The sequence below is a fragment of the Silene latifolia genome, chromosome 9, assembly GCF_048544455.1.
Source record: "Silene latifolia isolate original U9 population chromosome 9, ASM4854445v1, whole genome shotgun sequence".
NCBI lineage: Eukaryota > Viridiplantae > Streptophyta > Magnoliopsida > Caryophyllales > Caryophyllaceae > Silene > Silene latifolia.
Window position 1 is genome coordinate 42,137,513 of NC_133534.1, and position 25,693 is coordinate 42,163,205.

General features: G+C 35.0%; 2 non-coding genes across 2 annotated transcripts; one reads left to right on the plus strand and one right to left on the minus strand.

Moving 5' to 3' along the window:
* Window positions 1–14,695: 14,695 nt before the first annotated feature.
* Window positions 14,696–14,802, plus strand: LOC141603578 (small nucleolar RNA R71). Its single transcript, XR_012525442.1, has one exon. It is a non-coding gene; the product is annotated as a small nucleolar RNA R71 (small nucleolar RNA).
* Window positions 14,803–24,084: 9,282 nt separating this feature from the next.
* Window positions 24,085–24,191, minus strand: LOC141604342 (small nucleolar RNA R71). The gene has a single exon (XR_012526046.1). It is a non-coding gene; the product is annotated as a small nucleolar RNA R71 (small nucleolar RNA).
* Window positions 24,192–25,693: the final 1,502 nt, after the last annotated feature.

Sequence of the window (25,693 nt, forward strand, 5' to 3'; positions counted from 1 at the left end):
GCTCATGTCTCTACTTTATCACGAGCATCTAAACTAAATAAAGAACCAGGTAAGGATATCATCCATAAGAATTCATTGAAATGGAAGAAATTATTGTGAGAAATTATAGCGGATGTCCATAAGTCATGTGTTATGAATGTCAATTAGTATAGGATTATTCTAGAATGTCTCTTTACATTTCTATTGTATAACTCCTCCTTGTATATTTGTATATATACCCCATATGTGCTAATAAGATGGATATACATCTCTATCATCTTTCACTCTCATTGTCTACCTTTTATAACACGTTATCAGCACGAATTCTAACCAATCGAGCAAATTCAAAAGAATTAATTTCGTAAGTCTCCCTTCTATAAACTGTCTAGATCGAGGTAAGTATTTACTTTTCTTTTGGTTCCATGAATCATCAAATGACTAAAATTAGTGCGTTCGGCTGATATTTTAATTAAATTACTATTAGCCTTTGTTCTGTCTATTGTCATAGATGATTTCTAACATGAATAAAAACCCCTACTATTAATGTATGTTTTCGTTATATTTCGTAATTGTTTATTGAGATCTACGTACATTTTTCTACCATACTAAGTCAAAATATCCTATAACGCTGTTCTATGTGATTTTTCTCAATTGCGTGTGTCCTTCATTGAACAATAAAAGATCGGTTCATCTACGAGATCATCCTAGCATATAATTCATTGATTGATGTACGTTTTTGTTATGAGTTTGTACCGCATAAAAGGTTATGGCTAATGAAGCAATTGATTTAGAAATTTCATGATTGTCATCATGAGAATGGCACGTCTGGTATGACGGCTGCCACCAATTTACTTCTTACATGATTGAGGTACGTGTTCGTTACCACAATAATTTATGATGATCGTGTATTAGTGTATATTATTGTGGTATTACATAAAGAAGGTAACATGGCATGTTAGTTTCATATACTTCGTTTACGTAAATATGAAAAATATTGAGACCATAAGATAACATTAGCATTCATGATATATTTATAAATTATGGCCTTACCTATTTCCAAGAGTTCAAAATTTTATTGTGTAGGTGTTTTGTTTTGAGTGTGATGTTTCTAGTGTTTTTAGTAATTGAAATTTTATAAAATATCAAAACATATAGTAAGCTCACCTTATGAATAATTCATCATTGATTGCGTACTAAGATTACAGGCATTTACATGTTAACATAAAGATCAAAGACGATAAATTAAAACAGCCAAAGTAGATGAATATTACTATTTATTCAAAAGTAAAATGATGAAATAAAAAACAAATACCAAAATAAAATATACATTTGAAAAAAAAAAAGAAAAAAAAACTATTAGTCTATCATTCACGTTGATGTCGTCAATCTTGTAGTTAGTCTCCAATATATAGTTATTTAAGCTATCCTAATATTTTACTTCTTCATATAGTCTTTTTTTTTTTTCCAACGAATCGATCCTATAATAAAAAAAGTAACTTAATAATTATTCTGAATTAACCAACAAAATAGTAAAATTTATTTTATAAAATATTATCGTTGTTAACTTAAGTTTCCTCTTAAATAGTGAAAGAAAAAGGGAATGAGAATGAAGTCATAGAGATGTAAGTATATTACCTATGAATAGCTCAACACCACAAATCTTGATATCCCCTAAATGAGAACAAAACAAACACAAACGATGAAATTGAAAATGTGATGAACATTTCATAACCCAATGGAACTTATATAAAAAGTAAATAAATTAGTTAATAATTTTAAAACCTTAATACAATTGGCTTGATGTTAATAGAATAATAGGAAAGTTTAATGATACATTTAGTTCTACTGACGATAGAGATAAGAAAAATTTTGGCTTATAAATTTTGTCTTCCATCAAAAATATATAAAGAATTGAGGATGCGTTTTATGATTTTTGAGCATCATTTTTTCATTATTATCAAAATTAATATAGGTATAAATATGAATCAAGGTTCACGACTTTGAGCATCATTTTTCATTATTATGAAATTTAATATAAACATTAATAAAGAATAAAGAGAAATAAAACGTATAAGTTTTGCTTGATTATTATTATTGTTATAATTTATTTTTTTACAAGATCCACTTTACAGGAGAATTATTTAAGATGCTGTCTTATTATGTAATTAAAATATGACATATAAATGATGATAGTTAGTTTTGCTTGCCTTTTAATTAGATTTATATATTTTATATTTAGATTATTGAGTTATAGATTTTTCTCATTATTATGAAATTTAATATAGACATAAATATGGAGGAAAGGAGAAATGGAATGTAAAAGATTTGCTTTATTTATATTCTTATTTTCTTTTTTTTGCAAAAGAGTGGTTTAGAAATTATCTTATGGAATTTAAAATATGACATTCAGATGATGGTAGATAGTTTGGCTTACTTTTTAATTATAGATTATAGTTTTATAAATTCAATTATTATTCCATGCATATCACATTGTCAATATAATTAAATAATCAATAAAAATGAATAAGAATTAATGGGTTTGAAAATGTCATGTGAAATGAAATTGAATGTTCTAAGCTACCCTTTTAATTAGATAGTATAGATTTCATGCAATGTTATTGATAATTGAGTATGTCATCTTCCTGAAATTTCAATACAAACACAAAAACAATAACTAAATAACATTCTTACTATTAATAAATTTAAAACATAATAATGATAAAAAGCGAAAGAAGTCATTTTATTATATATGTATGTATACTTTACCTACCAACTTTTTGAATGAAAATTAGGATTGTTATAATAGTTATATAGGGAACTTTTTGTTATTAATTATTGATTAATTTCAACAATTTATTCGAGGGAAGAGGACCAATTTTGTGAATTAAAAGGGACATAAAAAAATTATGATAACTACAAATTATAATGATGGTGAAAGAAAATAAAAAAACCATCCTATTAAATAAAATAAATTAAAGGTTAAATAAATAAGTAGATTAATAACCAAATTTATGAGAGGAAAATAAAGAGTTTGTATTAATTTTTTTTGTGTTTGCAATTAATATTTTTTTAATTTTTTTTGTACTTATAAGTATGTGACAGTTTTAAAGATAACTTTTTAATACATAATCTAGACTTTTATAATATTGTATAAATAAATAATCAAGTAATCAATATAGATGAATTAGTATTTACCAATAAAAAATCGACATGTGGATTAAAATTAAATATTTTAAGTAGCCTTTTAAATATATTGTATAGGTACAATTTTTTTTTTGTTTTCAACTTCATTTATTCTTCTTCGTTCTTAATTTCATGTATTCGGTTTTTTTATTTCAAATACATATAATACTACTCCATATGAAATATCTTGAAATTATTAACTTATAGTTAATGCGTATTTTTTTATTGTAGTTTTTGTTTTTGAATTAATTAAGTTTAAAGCTAGTGGAATATGGATGGATTTGTAAAGGAAATAAGTGAATTTAATTAAAGCAATATAATAATAAATTGATAATCCATGTCATATTAGTTTGCCAAGTCACATTGTTTTTGCATACGTGGCTTTTTTTCATCTTATGTGGCATTGTTTACGTGGGTTTTTCAGGCTAGCCTTTCAATAATGTTTTATAGATTTTGTCAATTGAATGTACAAAGTTTCAAACTTTACTGTTAGATTATGTTCATGCAAGGTCTCACTTCTTTTAAATTGCTTCGTATAGATCAAGTGAGAATTAAGTTGAAAAATATTATGAGTTGAACAACTATTATATATTAATAAGTTAGAAAAAAAATACTCTGTATATGAAAAGAATATGGTATTTACATTATAGTATGGTCTATTGTTACTGTAGTTAATACTTTTTTGTGACTCTATTACCATAATATAAGTGGTACCATGGTAGCTTACTCAAACTTTTGTCTCATACCATGTTTTTGGATAATCATTTATTTTGCATAACTTTTGATATACTATTTATATAGGATTGATTGATGATGATAATAATTAATACCTTATATCCTGAAGCGTTATACTAAACTTTGGTCCAATGGTGTGTCTTTTAGATTTTGTTGCATAATAAAACCTTGCATGCATGTCACTCACAATAGATGTTTGTTCTTTAACTATGTTTATACTTTTACTGCACCACCAACTTCGAACGAATAGCATTATTATCTTGGTAATTTTAATATTATATTTTGAACCAGAGATTTCATATATGTTTAACAATAAGTTTTGAGAAAGAAGATATCACACAATTTTAGATCTGAAATCGCAAACGATTTATTTTATAAAGATGGTTAGATATGTCCAGATTATGACTTTGGCATGAAGTTCAAAGTTTAAAAGGTCTATAATAATTTAACACCGTCTCATCAATATAATGTATTCATATGGTTTAAGTGTAATTGACTAGAAGTCCACATGTAAATATTAGTGGCCAGAAGTCCACAACTGCAATTTTATGAACCGCATTTGAGTTTCAAATGGATAAAGAGGTGTTTATTTAGACAAATTTATTCGAATTGATTCTTATTCACCTGAAGTTGAACAATATAATGAAATTTGAAATTTGACTTTTTTTGGAGCGAATGAGACATCTCATAAAGAATATGCATGTATATAATGTGATCTCTGATGAGCCAAATAAGGAGGCCTTATTTGAGCCCAATGTATAATGTGATCTTACTTGAGTCGAATTTGTTTTTGAAAAAAAAAAATCTCGCGTAAGTAAATATCTCATGCAGAAAAAAAAAACATGTGAGACACATATATGCTAAAAATTCGATATGAGTAAGGAAAAATGATATATGAGTTGATTGATATTCATCTATGGCCTAAAGCTCTTAGTATTTACGGATACTGAAACTACGACCATAAGTTCATATTGTTCACATCACAAATTATGACACTATGACCCGGAGTTCATAGTGTATAAAAAAAAATTAAAAATTGTGGGCTGAAATTTACAATGAGTATCAACAATAATTATGATAATGAAAATTGCGTGTGTAGTTGACAGTGTATATATTTTCACTTTTTGTATATTGAATATTATTTTGAGCATCAATATTCAAAATGAACTCGGGATTATACATTATTTGCAAAATATGAGATACTCTTACAAATTGAGAATCATACCAAATCAATTTAAAAACTATTCCCTGTAGCGAATGATACATATATGTTTTGAGAATGAAATTATTTTATCTTTTGTAAAAATAATGTAGTCTTATAGACACATAATCGTGTAAGTGGTTTAAAACTGTAACCGTGAAATCTCGTTCCACAAGTGACTCAGCAAAGTAAAGAGATATTATAATCGTGAGCCCCGTCCTATTGGTTAACAATCATTAATCCCTGTACTGAATATGACATTACATAAGAATTTTGATTAATGAGCATTGTTCTCTGAAGTGAATATGGAAGCACATAATAGATTGAAAAATATTTCAAGAATGAGGATGTATATATTTTCATGAGTTATGTGTTTATTTTAAAGTACTAGTATTCGCACCGGAAGTGAACAATGACTTCATTCTTGAATAAAAGTGATAATGTGATCAACTTATGATATATTATAAAGTAAATTATCGAATAGTACAACTGATTTGAAAGTTGTTGAATATTTGTCACCCTGAAAGGAATAATAATTAATTCATAAGTTGAATTATAATCAATTAATATGTATTATCATGCTATACAACATATTGAAACGAGTGATACGAACGTGTATGTCATAATTTATATGATGATTATAATTGTTGATAGTATGATAGAATTATATATAAAAAATACTCAAGGACTAATATAGTCATGTTCCCCGAAGGAATCTTGATGAGTCTTGCCAACATATATGAGACACCAGTCGTGTCCTATGTCACATCATTTATCTGGCCGGATAGAATTTTTTTTTTTAATGTGAGTTTATATGATACGAATATTGCTAACTTGATGATTAGCGTGAGAAATATAGTCAACTAAAAATGTGGCGTATGACAAGTGAAATTTTAAAAACACGACCAATGTTTATGAAAGATTGTCATGGATTGTGGCCAAACTAAGAGAGACGACATGAAATGGCTAGATGTGACAATTGAGGCCATCCAGGTTCATATAATACCCATCTTTATAAACCTGAAGTTTATATATCGAAAAGATAAGTGCTGAAATTCTCTCATGTAGAAAGTTTATTAACGGCAAGACACTACACTGAGATTGAATATATGTGATATTGGAGATCTAAACACTGCTCGGTGTTGAATAAAGAACTTAAATATTCTTGTATGGATTGACACTATATTGAGTGGTTTATAGCTACATACTGAATTTTCTGAGTAGTTCCCGTGATTAAAAATCACATTTTAATTATTATATGCAATCGTTGATCTCGTGATTTGGGCATTGTGATTCAACACATATAAAACCCAACTGCATTATATGTTACTCCTCGAAAGATATTATATTGTACAAAAATGCCCATGTAAAATCTCATCGATGATATGAGAAATTGATGTCTAAGTTGGTTTGATAAAATTTGGACTATATATTGGTTATAGTTTTTACCACCTTAGGGGGAGAAAAAGTGAGTTAAAAGCTGGTAAAAACGAATATGGAATGATCCCTTATTGAACCAGAAGTTCAGATATTGTTATATATTAAATTCATTGAGTATAGGTTTTGAATGGTTTTGAATTTGATATAACAAAAAATATTTTTACCCGATTGATACATATACACCTGAAGTGTAATTCAATAAAAGTCAAGATGAATTGACGGTTCCACTATGAAAATGAAATAGATGATAAATAGCAAGATGAAGCAGTTGGTGTGAAATAGATTGCTATATGTGGAGTGTACCCGAAGTGACACAGATATCTGAATAATAATAGACGACCTAGATTAATATAATGGTACCACATATATATATTCAGATTCAGATATCATTGAACAATACTGATATTATCAAAAGAAGGTAAAAAATTATATCGATATATTTATGGAACCGATATACGTTTGCACGTGATATTTCGTGGACTCGTAATGAGGATCTTATATATAAGTCCATTTTGACTGTCGACATATTATATATGATTATAAACGAGCTCATGGACCGAAAGTCCATCCATTGACATGATGTCAATCCAAATTATGAATATTGGAAAGAAAACTGTACAGTTTGCATTTTGAGTCATCAACATGTGCATATAGATAGTAAATTTATCATTGCGTCTTAGTTTTAATATTTACATTATTATTATTATGCATTGTTTTAGAATATGTTATTTAGAAATTTATGTCGTTTCATATGCATGCACATGTTTACTGATTTTGTTTTAAATTGGTAAATTATATATGAGAAATATATTTTACTCCTATGAGGATAAACTACCTGAAGGAGCCTCTTATGAATGATCATTAATTGATAAAAGTTGATTAATTTGAGTTTTTGGAAAACTCACGATTAAATTATTTTATAGACCTCTACGATACGATTGAAATATTATCGTTATTATTTCCATAAAGCAATATTCAAACTTCTGAAGAGTTTGCTTGAATTATTATTGTCTCAACCTGAAGTTTGAACATATAAGATTTATACATGAATGAATTTCTTGCCGGATAGTTGAAAAAAATATAGTGAAAGTCTATAATGGTGATGTCAGTCCATACAATAAGATGATTTGGCAAGAAATATTGATTATTTTTCAAATGAATTGTTAATAATCGGATTGATTTTCTTGAAGAGAATGTATTCAGGAATGATAGCTACACTCTTTTTCCCTTCAACTAGGTTTTTGTCCCAATGGGTTTTTCCTAGTAAGGTTTTTAACGAGGTAGCATTGTTGGCACGTTAATACACTATAGTCATGATCATCATGATTGTTGAAATGACAATAATTATAGACTTCATTGAAAAGAATTTTTGTTATAAGTGTGACTATAAGATTTGTGATGAAGATTCAAAAGTCATCATGAATGACAATATACAAATTGCAAGTTCTGAAGAAATGTTATATTGGAATTACCAAGGATTTATATTGATTGAAGATATCAAGTTTATCATCAACTACGGTGGATTCTTTTTCAACGATCGAGAAGTTACGTCAAAAGATGGATTTCAAGATATCTTAAGTTATGTAATCATCAGGGGGAGTAGACACGCTATGTACTCTTTTTCCTTATCCATGGTTTTGTCTCACTGGGTTTTCCATGGAAAGGTTTTAACGAGGCATCTTGTTATGCGTGTTTGGAGGATATTGTACTCTTTTCCTTTCTAGTGTTTTTCCCACAGGGTTTTCTAGTAAGGTTTTTAATGAGGCAAAATCACCAACGTATTTACGAAAATGGCCATCCAAGGGGGAGTATTGTGAGAAATTATCGTGGATGTCCATAAGTCATGTGTTATGAATGTCAATTAGTATATGATTATTCTAGAATGTTTCTTTACATTTCTATTGTATAACTCCTCCTTGTATATTTGTATATATACTCCATATGTGCTAATAAGATGGATATACTTCTCTATCATCTCTCACTCTCATTGTCTACCTTTTATAACAGAAATATGTTTTTAGTTATCAATGACTAATGAGGGAGTTGATACCCGTCGTGAGGTGTCAAAAATAATATTTATAAACTCCAACTACAACTATAGCTAGCGGCTGTCGGGTCGAACCACAGAGAGACAGACGTAATTTCTAGTTATTTAAATTCGGTCTAAGGTAACAATAAGGTGGGGGTTTGATTGGATTTGGTCTACAGCTAATAACAATAAAAGAAAAGTGAACTAATGAAATATATAAAATCAAGTATAAAAATATGTACTAGGATGGTCGGTTCGTTATAGTTTCGGCGGCAGCATACTAAACAGGTCCAAATCGAACACATGTGAGGCGGGAAACAAGAGGTCCTCTCGGTCCACTCTTAACAGATAGCATCTTTCGATCTCGGTATGGGTCCCTAATATCACTAATACTGACTCTCGTCCTGAAAAGTGACTAATAATATAAACTTTACCTATCTTTCGATCTCAGCGCAGTTTAGTCATTTCAATTGGTGATCTAACAACTTTCCCTATCTTTCGATCTAATGGGTCAGTCATAAATTAAGCATCTAACTGATCGCATGCATTCGATTCGTTAAATACAACATTAAAATCAATTAAAACGAAAGGTAACCTCACGTGGTCAGTCGATCGACCAGGTATGGCAGTCGATCGACTGACACGCGATTTCAGTCCAAATTAATACTACGCCGCCTACGCAATAATTCCCCTACATCCTAGCACAATTAATCTAGCTACTCATGGTACTGATAAAAACAACAATAACAATATGAACTAATGAATTCATGCTTGAAGTATTCAAATAACAAATAGCGATAAACGATAATTGGCTTTGGATACTAACTAGCAATTCTATGCTAACAATGAAATAAAAACGAATTGAAATAGGGCAGGAAGAATACCGAAATTGCAGGGGAACGATTGAGAATAAGAACGAAACTCCAATGCTAAACAATATCCCAAACCCTAATTATAAAACTAAATATTACTGTGTAAAAACTTAGGTAAAAATCGGATCAAAAACTGGATGCCTTTATCTGATGTTCTATGTTACGTTATATAGCAAACATACGTAACAACTTATTAACAAAACCTAAACATAATGGGCTTCAAGTTCCTCGATCTTTTAATTCTCGTCTGGGATAACAGCTTGGTCGATCGACTAAGCATGGCAGTCGATCGACTGCTCTTCAGTGTACAGTAGATTCTGGAACCCGCAGGTTGGTCGATCGACTGATGGTAGTGGTCGATCGACTGCTTGAGCTGCTACTTGACTTTTATAATCTCGTGGATTTGTCTTTTGGGCCTTGAATTGCGCACCAAGCTCGTTCCTTAAGTGAATACTTCACGTCAAATGCAATGTAGGATACTCGGGGACGGATTTAGCTCGATTTCCGCTGGATTCTTCACATTTCTGCAATAATGTACAAAAATATGGAAGTAGACGGAAATAGGGAGAAATGTAGCATAAACTACATGAATGAGCTCTGAAATGCATGTAAAATGGGATGTAAAACATCATATAAAAGACACGCATCAAACTTCCCCAAACCAAACCCTTGCTTGTCCCCAAGCAAGAACAAGACTCGATCTAATGACCTAATGGAACGAGTTCAATCTCAGAGCGAAATGCAACATGTAAAGCCTAAACCAATTTAATGCACAACCAACAATCAATTAGCAAATGAATCATGCAAACGAGTTATGGAGTCGTTAAAACTACTGAACCGTCAACTGTAGAGACTTATCAAATTGGACTCTCACGGGTCGCTCATATCACTCAAATAAGCACAGGTGAAAAATGTAAAGATAGAAAGAATTCATTTGTAGTGACACTCACCTAAATACGACCTATAAGAACATGCCTGCAATATAATATGAAAGCAATCTCTATGACCGTACATACGCATTCCAACCAACAAAAGACCATGACACATGCCGAGGTATATATGTGGATATGTGAGGTATGGGTAAGAAGAGGCAAAACATATATGGAAAAGTGGAGGTACTGGTGATCAAGCTAGTACCGAAACGGAACCATATGGCAACATCCAACTTCTTGCTCAAAAACAAATGAAACGGTGCTATAGCAAGCACAAATCTCACAATCTTCAGGTATAAAGGTAATCAACTAACTCCCCATAAGATAAGAATAAAACATGGGAGCAAAAATCGCCAAAAGATAAAGATTTGAATTATGCGAATTTGATTTCTTTTTCTCGAACCTCAGTCGATCGACCTATGATGCCAGTCGATCGACCGCTTCAACAGTACAGAACCTCTTTTTCTTTTTCTTTTTTTGAATAATTTCTTTTTCACTTCTTTTCTTTTCTTTTCAACTTTGTTTCTTTCCTTCCTTTCTTTTCATTCTCCCAACTAAATCTCAATAAGAGCATTTACTACCAAAAACTAAGTAACAATCTCAAGGGCACGAACTACTAGCTTGACAAAGGACAGGCTATATGTAGGATGTAGTAATGGGACAAAAAGGCTATTTTTGGCAGTGTGGGGTTCATGGGCAAAACGAATAAGGGGAGACCTCTACCACATGTGTCAACTAACCACAAACCGAATGCATACAGGTATTAAGCAGATTAAGTTCATATTTATGCACATTTACGTAACATGTCTCATAAGGAGTACTACTCACATTCCTAAATAAACCGGTCATAGATGTCACCAGTTATAGGCTCTAAATCTCAGAAATATGATGTAGCTTGCCAATTTTCAAAGTCAAGTCTCAAGTTTCAGCAAATGAACTAACGAAAACTCGTGGATATGCACTTATACGATTCTACTAATAACATGTTAATCAAGCAAGGCTTAGGCAAAACAAATGCAAATGCAATATCATCCTTGAAATACTACCGTTCCGACTCGGCCTATATGCTAAAATAAACATGCATTTTATTTGAAATTTTTGAAATTTTTGCAATTTTTTTGAATTTTTTGAATATAAGAATGAAATAAACAATGCAAAATAAAATGTAAACGTGAATGCAAGCAAATGATATGCGACGCAAAACCCTTCCCCAAACCAAATCGCACAATGTCCCCATTGTGCAAAATCATGTAATGAAGAAAAGAGAAATGGGAATTTGCGGGAAAATAAACAAATAAAAATGACATGAAGTGGAGATCGGGAACTTACAAGACTTAAAGCGCAGCAAAGGAAACCTCCCCAAACCAGCGTGAGCTAGGAGGTTTCAGTAGCCAGCAGTGCTACTAATAAGTACCTGAAAAGACAAACAAAGTACCACGCATAAAATCGAGAAAGACAATAATGAAGCGGTTTTATGTGCAAAATTGAGAAAAATAGAAGAAATAAATAAATGACGGAAGATAAAGTGAAGTAGAAAACTCCCTTAATTCCGCAAATCGACCAAACATAGTAGGAGAGAGGTCGTAAACAGGTACAGCAGTGCAGGTCGGTCGATCGACCACATCACTCAGTCGATCGACCGAGGTGAAAGGAACAGTAGCTCCTGGAACCTGCAGATCATTCGATCGACCACTCAGGCCAGTCGATCGACTGAAAATACTGCTGTTACTTCTTATTTCTTCGTATTTGCTCAATTACTTGAGCTGAAGAGGTCTAAAAACCTGCAAGTGCACAATAATACGCGCCCGAAATTGCACAAAACCCAAAATAAAGTCTAAAACGCATAAAATCCTAAGCAAGCAAAATAAAATGCGAAGTTTCGCGCACACAAAAGCAATAAAAAGTGTTTAACAAAAGCAAATAAAAAGTTTGGAAAACATGTGATCAACTAGTAGTTGATCAAGAACGGCCACGGAATGGCCCACTTCGTCGGCTTCTGGCTACTAGAGGTAGCCTCAACGGTGCTTATCTTATCAGCTGCACCCTTCTTAGCTTCCACGTCCGTATGGCTCAACGGATCAACACTTTCATCATCTCCCCAGTCAATGACCTCTTCTTGCTCATCAAAGTCCAAGTCGGACTTCCGTGCCTTGACCGGCTCGTCATCAACTTCCTCATCAGTGGCATAGCTAAGGCAACCAAGACCTCCTCGTGAAATGATTGGCTTCTTTGCGGCTGGAGTGACTTGCAGCTCTTCCTTCCTCAAACCAGCTCCTGCAATATCAGAAATAGACAAATCTTCCTCCAATTTGCTCCCAATCTGGGGCGGAGGGGTTACAACAGGAATAGAGATAGGTAAATCAGGAAGCACAAAGTACGATTTCTTGTCAGAAACCGTATTACAAGTCACAGGCCACATAGGGTCCTTTTTCTTAGACGGCTGGGCAAAAACAATAGAATGCTTGCCCACTTTAAAAGTCAAGGTTCCTAGACCGACATCTATGACTGCACCAGCAGTGTGCAGAAATGGCCTACCCAAAATAATGGGAATGTGGGCATCCTCAGGCATGTCAAGTACAACGAAGTCGACGGGGAAGAAAAACTTCCCTATTTGGACGGGGATGTCTTCTAAGACTCCTATTGGTTGGACCACAGATCAGTAAGCCATCTGTACTGTCATATCTGTCACTGCGAACCTAGTCAATTTGAGCTTCCTAGCTAGACTCAAAGGCATGACGCTTATACTAGCTCCTAAGTCACATAATGCCTTCTCAATAGAGAAGGTACCTATATTGCAAGGAACGGAAAAGCTACCCGGATCCTCTAGCTTATGGGGTGCAGTATGAGACAAATAAGAGCATGACTCTTTGGTTAATGCGACAGTATGCACATTTTCAAGTGACTTTTTCTTAGACAAGAGTTGTTTCATGAATTTAGTGTAGGCAGGCACTTGATTGACCAACTCAAGGAAAAGAACTTGTACATTCAAACTACGAATAACCTTTTCAAATTTATTGAAAGATACCTGTTCCTTTGTCGGCACTAGTCTCTCTGGATATGGGGCTGAGAGAAGTACCTTAGCCCTCTCTTCTAAGTCTCGCATGCCGGCATCCGTGGACTTAGGCTGAAAGTCCACCACCTTCTCCCTATTGAAGCTTGAACCCTCCTCAGACCGTCTCAAATGTGAGCCATTGACCGACATTGGGTCGAACTTCGGAATCGGACGGACCCATCAGCACTCGGGTCTTGCCCCAATACTTTCGGAGTTGTCGAACCCCGGAACAAATGGTCTCTTAAATTATCGGGCATTGAAGGACGAAATTTCTCAATATCAGCAGGGGTCTCGGTCGATCGACCACCTTGCTCGATCGATCGACCGAGATGTACGATTCGAAGCTCCTGTAACCCGCATATCGATCGATCGGCCGGGTATATCGATCGATCGGCGATATACAGTAGACGCCTTGTTCTTGTTATTTTTCGTTAAAGCTTTCTTTTGACTCGGTTCCGCCTCATTCTTTTCAGGGGCATCCTCGACCATAGCAGGCCCCTCCAGGGTAGACCCACTCCTCAAAGTAATGGCATTCAGGGTCTCTTTCTGGTCAGTTTGAGTCGGTAAGTGTCCGGGAGCTCGAGTGGTACTCTTACTAGCCAATTGAGCAATTTGGCTCTCTAGTAGCTTCATCCCGGCCTCTCTAGCTTGGGACTCCTTCAACAAACAAGTTTTTAAACTCAAAGCAAAATCGAGAACCATGGGATTGTTGTTCTTTGCTGCGGCACATAGAGAGGTTTTTGGTATTGTTGTTGCTTATGATGAGGGGGCACATAAGCTTGCTGCTGCTGCTGTTGTGGAGGTTGAGTCGGGTTTAGGACATTCTGGCTATCCATCTCAAGTTGGGGTGGACATTCGGCTCATAGTACATGTTTGTCTGCCTATAGTGTTGAAAGGCAGACAAGACTCAAAGGGGAGAACAATTTTCCGAGACATGCCCCTCGGCTCCACATCTTCTACGAGCACGAAAGGACCGTGAAAGAAGCAGCGTTAACATGGTACATCCCACCTTTAGAAGCTCCTCCCAATTCATATTTGTCAAACCTTGCAGTGAGAGCTTCTAGTGCAAAGAACAGAGGAAGATTCAGACTCTCCTCTGGTTTCCTCTCGAATTCCCATATTGACCTTATGAGTGGCCAAATCATCGATGATCTTCCACCCCTTAGTCTCTCCCATGTTCTCAGCAAATCGGCCATTGGCTGCAGCATCCAAAATAGCCCTCTGATCGTCATACAGCCCATTATAGAACTGGTTGCAAAGACTCCATTTTCGAACCCATGATGCGGTATGGTTCGCACCAGTTTCTTGAAACGGACCCATGCTTCATGGAAGTTCTCATCAGGCCCTTGTTTAAAGCTCGTGATCTGAGCTCTAATGGCATTCGTTTCGAGGCGAGAAGTACTTTTTGTAGAATGCCAGGGCTAAGGAATTCCAGTCGGTGATCCCATGAGCGGCTCGGTCCAGATCTCTATACCACTCCCTTGCAGCATCACGAAGGGAGAAAATGAACATGGTCTCCTTGATCTGATCTTGGGTCACACCGGCCGGCGGGGGTATAGAGCAGCAATAATCAATAAAAATCTCCATGTGCTTGGCTGCATCTTCATTTGCAGCTCCCCCGAACTGGTTTCTCTCAACCAGGTTAATATAGGAAGGCTTTGGCTCGAATTTTCTCGCCTCCCCAGGTAGTTCGAATCCTTTGTAGGGATTTGCAGCTGTAGGCTCGAGTGACTAGCAATGGTTGCTTCTTGACCATGACGGGATTTTGGAGAAGTAATCTGTCTCATTTGAAGAATTTGAAGCAGGAGATGTAGGTGGATCTCCTTCGAACAGAGCGTTCTCGTAGTAGCTTGACAGAGTACTCAGCTCTTCCTCTGTCGGTAATACCCTTTGTGATCGTCTCAACTCGCGCAAGGATTTCTCGATCTCATGATTTAATGGTACTAGTTCACCACCCTGTGACCTGCGCATAAGGAAAACTACAAAAAGAATATAAGAAAAGTTTAAGGAACGGAAGTCCCTTAAACTAAAGAAAGACTAAATAAAAACAACTAAAAATTAGAACAATTGCCTCCCCGGCAACGGCGCCAAAATTTGATACCCGTTGTGAGGTGTCAAAAATAATATTTATAAACTCCAACTACAACTATAGCTAGCGGTAGTCGGGTCGAACCACAGAGAGGCAGACGTAATTTCTAGTTGTTTAAATTCGGTCTAAGGTAACAATATGGTGTGGGTTTGATTGGATTTGGTCTACAGCTAATAACAATAAAAGAAAAGTGAACTAATGAAATATATAAAATCAAGTATAAAAAGAGGTACTAGGATGGTCGGTTCGTTATAGTTTCGGCGGCAGCATACTAAACAGGTCCAAATCGAACACATGTGAGGCGGGAAACAAGAGGTCCTCTCGGTCCACTCTTAACAGATAGCATCTTTCGATCTCGGTATGGGTCCCTAATATCACTAATACTGACTCTCGTCCTGAAAAGTGACTAATAATCTAAACTTTACCTATCTTTCGATCTTAGCGCAGTTTAGTCATTTCAATTGGTGATCTAACAACTTTCCCTATCTTTCGATCTAATGGGGCAGTCATAAATTAAGCATCTAACTGATCGCATGCATTCGATTCGTTAAATACAACATTAAAATCAATTAAAACGAAAGGTAACCTCACGTGGTCAGTCGATCGACCAGGTATGGCGATCGATCGATCGACACGCGATTTCGATCCAAATTAATACTACGCCGCCTACGCTATAATTCCCCTACATCCTAGCACAATTAATCTAGCTACTCATGGTACTGATAAAAACAACAATAACAATATGAACTAATGAATTCATGCTTGAAGTATTCAAATAACAAATAGCGATAAACGATAATTGGCTTTGGATACTAACTAGCAATTCTATACTAACAATGAAATAAAAACGAATTGAAATAGGGCAGGAAGAATACCGAAATTGCAGGGGAACGATTGAGAATAAGAACGAAACTCCAATGCTAAACAATATCCCAAACCCTAATTATAAAACTAAATATTAATGTGTAAAAACTTAGGTAAAAATCGGATCAAAAACTGGATGCCTTTATCTGATGTTCTAGGTTACGTTATATAGCAAACATACGTAACAACTTATTAACAAAACCTAAACATAATGGGCTTCAAGTTCCTCGATCTTTTAATTCTCGTCTGGGATAGCAGCTTGGTCGATCGACTAAGCATGGGCGATCGATCGCTTGCTCTTGGTGTCTGATAGCTTCGGAACCGCAGGTTGGTCGATCGATCGATGGTAGTGGTCGATCGATCGCTGAGTCGCTACTTGACTTTTATAATCTCGTGGATTTGTCTTTTGGGCCTTGAATTGCGCACCAAGCTCGTTCCTTAAGTGAATACTTCACGTCAAATGCAATGTAGGATACTCGGGGACGAATTTAGCTCGATTTCCGCTGGATTCTTCACATTTCTGCAATAATGTACAAAAATACGGAAGTAGACGGAAATAGGGAGAAATGTAGCATAAACTACATGAATGAGCTCTGAAATGAGTGTAAAATGGGATATAAAACATCATATAAAAGACACGCATCAGGAGTCTAACGGAAATTCACATACAGAGCTATATGGGCTACAGCCCAACCAATTTTCAAAGATAAAATAAAGTAGATTACTATATATTCACTCGTGCAAAGTAGTCCAACTGGTGAAAGTAAGCTGACATAAGGTTTGTTGTTGTCGTGGATAACAACCCAGGTTTGAAACCCGCTTAGCGCATTTTTGTTTCTTTTAAAAAATTTATGTATATAACATTTTTTGTTTTTTTGCAAAAGCTCTATATATGGAGTACATGTTTACATAACACAATTTTTTTAACCGCTTTATGTTTCTAATATATTAGTTGTTCATTACATACATTTATTGTAAGTTGTTAGTGCTCCTTAATTAAATCAGTTGTTACGTGCGGGACGATCTTATGCTATGAGACAATCACATTGTATAATAACATCACTCGGTTATTAGCTTTAAATTAATAGTTTTCTTAGTATGAGACAATCTCACTCTATAATTTGTATAATTAAATTGTACGTGACTACGTGGCATTTCCAAATGTGAATATGTAGTATTTATTAATAAAAATATGAATTGCATTGTAAAAGATTTTATACGAGTACGCGTATATATTTTTAATACTTACTTATATTTTAACAAGATAATTTCAATATTTTATCATTCTTAAAAAAATGGTCTCGTCACTGGCCAAGACCGCAACATTACATTACAAGTACGCACAAGCTTACGATTTCGCATGACTAACGACCACCAACTTCGGCCTAGCCCAACGTACTTTTCATTCCTGGATCCGCCCCGATTTATATCAAGGAATGATTAAGATACATAGAATCTTAAATAAAATAAAATAGTCCTAAAATTAGACAATTTATTATCTATTCATGCAATTTATTATCTATTCATGCAATAGACAGATTTTTCTCTAAGGCTTATCTATTCATGCACAGGGGCGGCTATGACCAAGTGCGGGCTGAGCGCGCGAACTGGGCCTCCAAATTTTTGGGCCTCATGTTCGTATAAAGTATGAAAACATTAGTCATATATACATAATAATCTCCATGTAAATTAACAAAAGTGTGATAGCACATTGGTAAATACATGTTTCAATTGCCCAAGCCACCCAAGTTCGAGCCTTGCCATGACCATTTTTATTTATTTTATTTATTTTCTCAAATTTTGTGGGCCTCCATTTTCATTTTGCACGGGGCCTCCAAATTATTCGAGACGTCCCTGTTCATGCAATAGATAGATTTTTTTCTAAGGTTAAAATAAAATAAAATAATCAATACAATTTCGCCCACGTATAAGTCAAGTATATATTTTTGAAGTTTGCACAACGTCAACTTCCTTCCTTCGAGAGTATTTTTTTCATAATGCATGTTTCTTTGTATTTTTAGTTGCATGGGTATAGGTCCGTCTATATTAGTATTATAACACTCAATCTGGAAAATAGTTCGGTTGGTATTACTATCATTTGTTTCTTTCTAATTTCAGTTCGTTTTGTTTGTGGTAGTATTAAATACATCCGTTCCGGTCATTTGTTATCTATTTATTTTGACACAAAGAATAAGAAAATGACAAAAATAAATAAATTAAGAAGTTATCTCACCTGTCACTTGCAGGGGCGAAGCCAGCATTTAAAATATGGGGTAGCGGAAAATTTTTAGATTTTTTGCGTACTAACAAAAGCGCAAATATGATAACATATATATGGTTATATATATTTTTTTTTACTAATTGCTCGTTTGTGATTGCCCATAATGATCACATCTTTGACTTTGAGATTAAGGATCAAACGTTTTCAAGATTATTATTGTGCGTCACTAATGATCGCACCTTTTAAAAGTTTAACACTTCTAAAATCTAATTTATATCGACAATTTGTGTAATTGCTAAATCGTAACTAACCAAAATGTTATACTCGTAATATTTAGTAATTTATGAAAATAGTTGTAGAAAAAAGGTATCTATAATTCTATATAATACTCGCTTCATTTATAGTTGTAGAAAAAAGGTATCTATAATTCTATATAATACTCGCTTCATTCAAGAGAATGGCCATTAACAATAGCATATCATTTGATTCAAAGAATTAATGCAGCAATGAAAAAAATGCTTCTAGGAAGATTCGAACACGGGTCTAGTTGGAGAGTAGACCATATCTTTACCACTGCCTCACTTGCAATCTTATGCTTAAATTATAGTGTTACTTTTATTTATTCTATACCAAGTATCTGGGGTTGCAAACTTCGTCTTCTTCCTTATTTTTTCTGGGTTTGGGGTAGCAGCGGCTACCCCTTGCTACCCTCTAGCTTCGCCTCTGGTCACTTGCCCACTTCACATATTACTAGAACCTAGAAATAGGTAATAAATAAGTGATACACACCATAACGGAAATAGATAATAATTGGAACGGAGAGAGTAACTTTTGCTGTGCAGGTACACAAATTGTTCACAAATAGGGTTATACTGCAATTGTATAATTATATTGTACAATCATATTCATATTATATCTAAGTCTATGGCATTTACCAACAGACGTGACACTTACCAACAGACATGTCTTCTTAAAGATTGAAAGTAGATATATAATTTTTGTGTTGCATGATCAAGTCATTCTGATCCATTTCCTTTATCAATTAAATGATGTCTTACTATGTAAAATTATTCCAGTGTTGTCGGTGAAATGTATTAGGGTGTGTAATTTGATCATTTTAAATACTCCCTCCAATTTTATTTATTGTTCTCCTTTTTCTTTTCATTCATTTTCCTTATTGTTCTCTCTTTCCTTTCTTGGACAACTTTGTGTGGTCCAAAATCAATTTGATGTGGGGTCATGTGTATTGTGTGGTCCAAATTGATTCCCTTATTTCTTATGTCAAAAAGAAAAGGGAACAATAAATGAAATTGGAGGGAGTAATAACTATTGCGTAGAATTATTTTTAACTATTTGAGCTCTTTTAGTGAATTAGAAAAGTATTAGGATGAATAACTTAGTAAGTTTTAAGTTAGAGTTCGCATCTAGCCTCTTAGTAGACGGGAAATGACTTTTTTAGTGGTTTTTTATAACTGGACGTTCAACAGTAGTTCGAGACAGAATATTACAAGTGGCCCGTGCATAGCACATACATTAAATCTAGTATATATATATAAAAGAGAGTTTTTTCGAGCGATTCTAGAGCGTCCAAATCATCAAAAATTAATTTAGGAAAGTTTCATAAATAATATTTTCCGCATAAAAAATAAAGTGGAGAATAATATCTATATTTCCTATTTTATATTCATGAAAAGTTTCTAATTTTTATATAAAAACTTTGATATTTCATTTGCCAAAAAAATATCGTTATAAAAATTATGAAGATAATATAATTAGATTCGTGGTAAAAAATGCTTTAATTAGAGTATAGATTTCATATGATTTGCACGTATTAAAGATGATGTACTTCTTAATATGTTATATGTCCCACATTAAAAAATAATGTTAGTGTGGTGATTATAATACGTATAAATTATAAAATTGTTCCACATCGAAAGATTAACATAAGGTGGGTGATCCTATGATTATAAATAAGGGTCATCATTGGAACCTATATACCAACCAAAAACCTTTTGAGCCTCTTACGAATTGTTTTGGAGAGCTCATAAGAGTTTATATCATTATCTTCACAAAGTATGATAATATATATATATATATATATATATATATATATATATATATATATATATATATATATATATATATATATATATATATATATATATATAATCGGGATCTGTCGAATCGAATTAAGTTACGAACCGTACGAACTCAACAAGGACTGTCAGGTTAAAGAGTTAAAGTCACGCGCAAATTTTGAAATGTCAATACTCAGCCACTTTCCACATCGTCTCTCTCACACTCAACTACCCTCCCAATCTTCTTTCTCCCTCATCCCTACCCACTAACTCCGTTCACCGGCGCCGGACTGCCGATTCCAGCCCCGTAAACTCCAGCAACGCCTCTACTCCTCACTTCCTTCTCGTTCTATTCCTCATCTTCTGATCTTAGTCACCACCGCCATCTCCGAATCCATTTACTCTACTTGACTCACCCACTCGGCCGAGGAAGTCGATATATGCGGCAATGCCATTGAGTTAATTTCCAGGCTAAGGTCTTACTCGTTTTAAATTTTTGTCAACTTTGTAATTTTAATCCTAGATCTAATAAAAAAGAAAATGATTTTCCAAAAATTAACACTGATAATGCCCTTGTTGGAGGTTTTCCAGTCAGATCACATCGCCGGCGGTCGATTTTTTCCATTGGTGATCAGGACGGCGACGTACTAGCCGGAGTTGGGCGATGTTGGGGGTGTCGTAGTGGGGTTGGTGGAGGTCTTGTGTGATGGGTTTCGTGGTGGGGTGTGTTGAACGACGATTTGGTGTGCGGAAATATACGATGGTGGTCGGAGGTAATCAAGAATTGAAATACACCTTTAAATTAACAGTGGGGTGGTGACTATTACGGCAGCGTGATGGTGGTTGGGGGCAGTGGTGGTGGTGGTGGCGGCGTTCGCGGTAGTGGGGGTGATGTAGCCGGTGGTGGTAGTGCTGCGGTGTTAACAGCGTGACTGTTAGTGGTGTGGATACTGATGTGACCATTATTTGAGCGTATTTAGTCCCCGAATTAGCCTTGTTCCCATGCTTTTTAGTGCATATTTAGGTCATTTATTGTCTTTAGTCCTTTGTTTTGCATATTCTTTGAGGTTTTGTTCCCTTGGTAGGAAAGGAGTGCAAACCTTGCATTTTCATGGCAAAATAGAGCTAAATTGATTGAATTCAATGACCAAGCATCAAAGAGAAGACAAGACTAGAAGGCCTTTGTACATATTAGAGTAGATGGGCAATGGTGAGGAAAGATCCTTGCATCTCCGACAAAATCCCCGAGGATTGTTGGAAGAAGGAGGAACAAAAGAGGAAAAGAAGGAAACTGACGAAGAATCCGAGCGGCTTGACCCTCGGGACGCTCGTCCAAGAAGGCCAGAATCCGAGCGTCCGGCCAAGCAATCTGCTCGTCCAACAGCCAGAGAATCCGCTCGTCCCGCTGCCTTGGACGCTCGGATTGTGTTACAACCATTTCCGTTTTCTTCTTGTTCTATGAAGGATGCGCATATTTTGGAAAGACCGGCAAAAAGGAGACCGACATCTCTTTTGAGAGGAGCGATTCCTCAAGGACTTAATCGTCATTTAAGCCCTCAGTAACCCTAATTTATGTACCTAATCCCCACTATAAATACCCCATTAGTGTAATTAGATAATCATGTTCTTCTTATCAATTCCTAGTGTAGTTTATATCATTCTAATCTCCTCTTAATCTTGTAATCAACTTTTAATCAAGTCTTAATAAAAATCTCATTTCCTTAATCTCTCTTTTGTTCATCTTTTATTTTGGGTAATTGAAGATTATTTGGGTTATTATTGGGAGATTGACAACCTTCCAATCAATCATCAAGTACTTCTATTATTCTTTGCTTTATTATTGGAATCATTAGTAGGTATAATTCTCTTAATCCCTTTTTAATTATTGTTAATTATCTTTATTTATTCATCATGTCTTGCTTTGTTAATGTGATTGACAACCTTGTTAACATGCTAAACTTGATAATGAGTGAGTAGTTTCCTTAACTAGGGTTAATGGGTAATTAGGGGAGATCAACATGGGGAATGATTCATGCTTAATTTAATATGTTTTCATAGTTTATTTGCTTGCTTGTTGTGATCTCAACTTATGCACATGTTATGTTTGATGAAATGCGAGCCTATGAATCCTTGCATTTTTTACCCATCACTTACCTTTTTAATGAGACTTGTAAGACATAAACTAACTCGAGTCTCATTAGACCATGCATATAGTTGAGTAGGGAGGATTAAGTCGACTTGTAGGTGTTGTACAATCTAATCGATTCGGCTCCGGGACCCAAACCTTCCTAGGATTGTAAGATATAAACCAACTCGATCCATCACAACAATAATTGCGTGCTTATAATTTGAGAATATGTTTGTATGATCAATTCCCATGAATCCCCTATGACCCCATGACACCCTAGTGCCTTTTATCAATTGTTTACATCCTTTTTTAATCATCTTGCTTTTTTACTTTCATTGCTATTTAGTTTAGTGATCTTCTACTTCAAACCCCAAATTGTGACACCCTTAGACACCGCTATTTACAATTGAAAATCTTACTTCAATACCCGTCCCTTGGGATCCGACCTTTACTTGCCTCTTTACTAATTGTAGAGTTGTTTGTGAAGTTATAAATATTGTTTTGGTCTAGGTGCTCTTAACGACAAGTAACCAAAAACTAAACCTCCAAGTGAGTACGACCAAAAATGGCGCCATTGCCGGGGACGGTGTTAACTTGATTTAGATTTTCTTAGATTATTATTAGTTGTGTCTTTCTTTGCCTTGGGGAAGTAAAACTCCTCAAGGTTTGTTCTAATTATTTTCAAGTTGTTTGATATTTTGCATGTCTAGAAGATCACAAGGTAACTTGTTACCCATTGATCACGAAATTGAAAGGACTTTGACAAACAATAGAAGACTTGCTAGAGGAACTTTGAGAGGTATTGGTGAGGTTGTAGATATTCAACCAAACACTATTGAGTTCGTCAACCCTTTTGCAAGAGAAGGTGAGGAGAACCCAACACAAAATCCAACACAAAATCAACCCACAATGCCTAAATTTTCATCACATTCCGTACCAACCGAGGAGAACCTACCCAATGGTAAACCCACACCACAACACTTAACCAGAAACTTCATTGCAAAATCCGCATTTATCCAATTAGTCGAAAGAAGCCAATTTGAGGGGATGCCTAGTGAAGACCCTCATTCTCACACGAAGACTTTTTGCGACTATTGTGATGCGATTTCACAAACCGGTGTAACTCAAGACCAAATTCGATGGGTCTTATTCCTTTTTTCTCTAATTGGCACCGCAAAACAATGGTTGAAAGGCCTTGATAAGGCTACTCTCGGAATTGACTCTTGGAAGAAATTGGCTCTAGCTTTCTACAAAAAGTTCTACCCACCGAAAAAGACTAACATGCTAAGAGCTCAAATTACGGGTTTTAAGCAAAGAGATGAAGAATCTTTGTATGAAGCTTGGGAGCGGTTCAAGGGAATTTGTCGCTCATGTCCTCATCATGGACTTAGCGAGTGGTTCTTGGTACAACAATTTTGGAATGGTCTTTATGAAGACTCAAGAAACATTCTCAACATGGGATCAAATGGTATGTTCACCGAAGTTGACGATAATCAAACTTGGAACAAGATTGAGGAAATGGCGGTCCATAATTCACAATATAGTAGACCTCGCAAGGCTACTAGAGGAGGAAAGCATGAAGTGGACTCTATTACTCAATTGGGTGCTCAACTTAGTGCTCACATTGATACCATCAATTTGAAGTTCGAAAAAGCTATGGCTAGACTTGAAGAAGCCTCAAAATCACCAAAGCAACATGTTAATGCCATGACGGCATCTTCATCAATCCCAGGATATGTGAGAATTGTGGAACTTTGGGACATGACCAAAGTGAATGTAGGGGGACAAATGAACAATTAAATGCTTTTCAATCATACAAGAGTGGTACCCCTTATTCCAATTATTACAATTAAAACACCAAATTCCACCCAAATCTCTCATACAAAAGCCAAAATGTTCAAAACCCTGAACCAACATACACCCCACCTCCCATGAGAAACCAAAATAAAAGACCCTTTTACAACCAAAACCAAGGTTACCAAAACCAAACTCCATACAATCAACAAAATAACCAAGGTTTTGATGTTAAAAAAGCGGCCCTCCAAATGCAAAGGAATCAACAAGAGTTTTTCACTCAAATGCAAAAGGATAGTCAAGCAAAAGACATCACCATCAACAACATCCTAGCCCACACCAAAATGTTGGAAACCCAATTGACTCAACTAGCATCTTCAAGTTCTCAAAGACAAAAGGGGCAATTACCACCTCAAAGTAATCCCCCAAGACATGAAACAGTTAGTGCCATCCACTTGAGGAGTGGTACGAGATATGAAGGACCAAAGAAGCAAGTTGTGGAAGCTAGTGACAAAGAAGAAGTTGTGCAAAACTCCAAGGATGGAGAACCAACAAAGGAAGAAGTTTCAAAGAAAAGTGAAGACAAGGCCAAGGAGAAGGAACCCATTGTGATTAGACTTCCTTTTCCAAGTCGTCAAGCTAAGCCCAAATTTGATGACCAACTTGGGAAATTTATGGAAATTATGAAGAATTTGGAAGTCTCAATTCCTTTCACGGAATTAATCAATCACGTGCCGGCCTATGCAAAGTACATGAAGGACATCCTTACGAAAAAGAAGTCAATCCGGAAGCTTAAAACTATCGCCTTCACTAAGGTGAGTAGTGAAATCCTTCAAGGGAGTTCACCTCCGAAACTTAAAGATCCGGGAAGCTTCTCAATACCGTGTACCATTGGCGACACCACGATTAACAAGGCCTTATGTGATCTAGGGGCTAGTGTGAGTGTTATGCCGTATTCGGTGAGTAAAAGGTTAGGGATAGGAGAGCTTAAATGTACCAACATCACACTCCAAATGGCTGATAGATCGACGAAGACACCATTAGGGATATGGGAAGATGTTCCCGTAAGAGTTGGAAAATTTTTCATCCCGGTGGA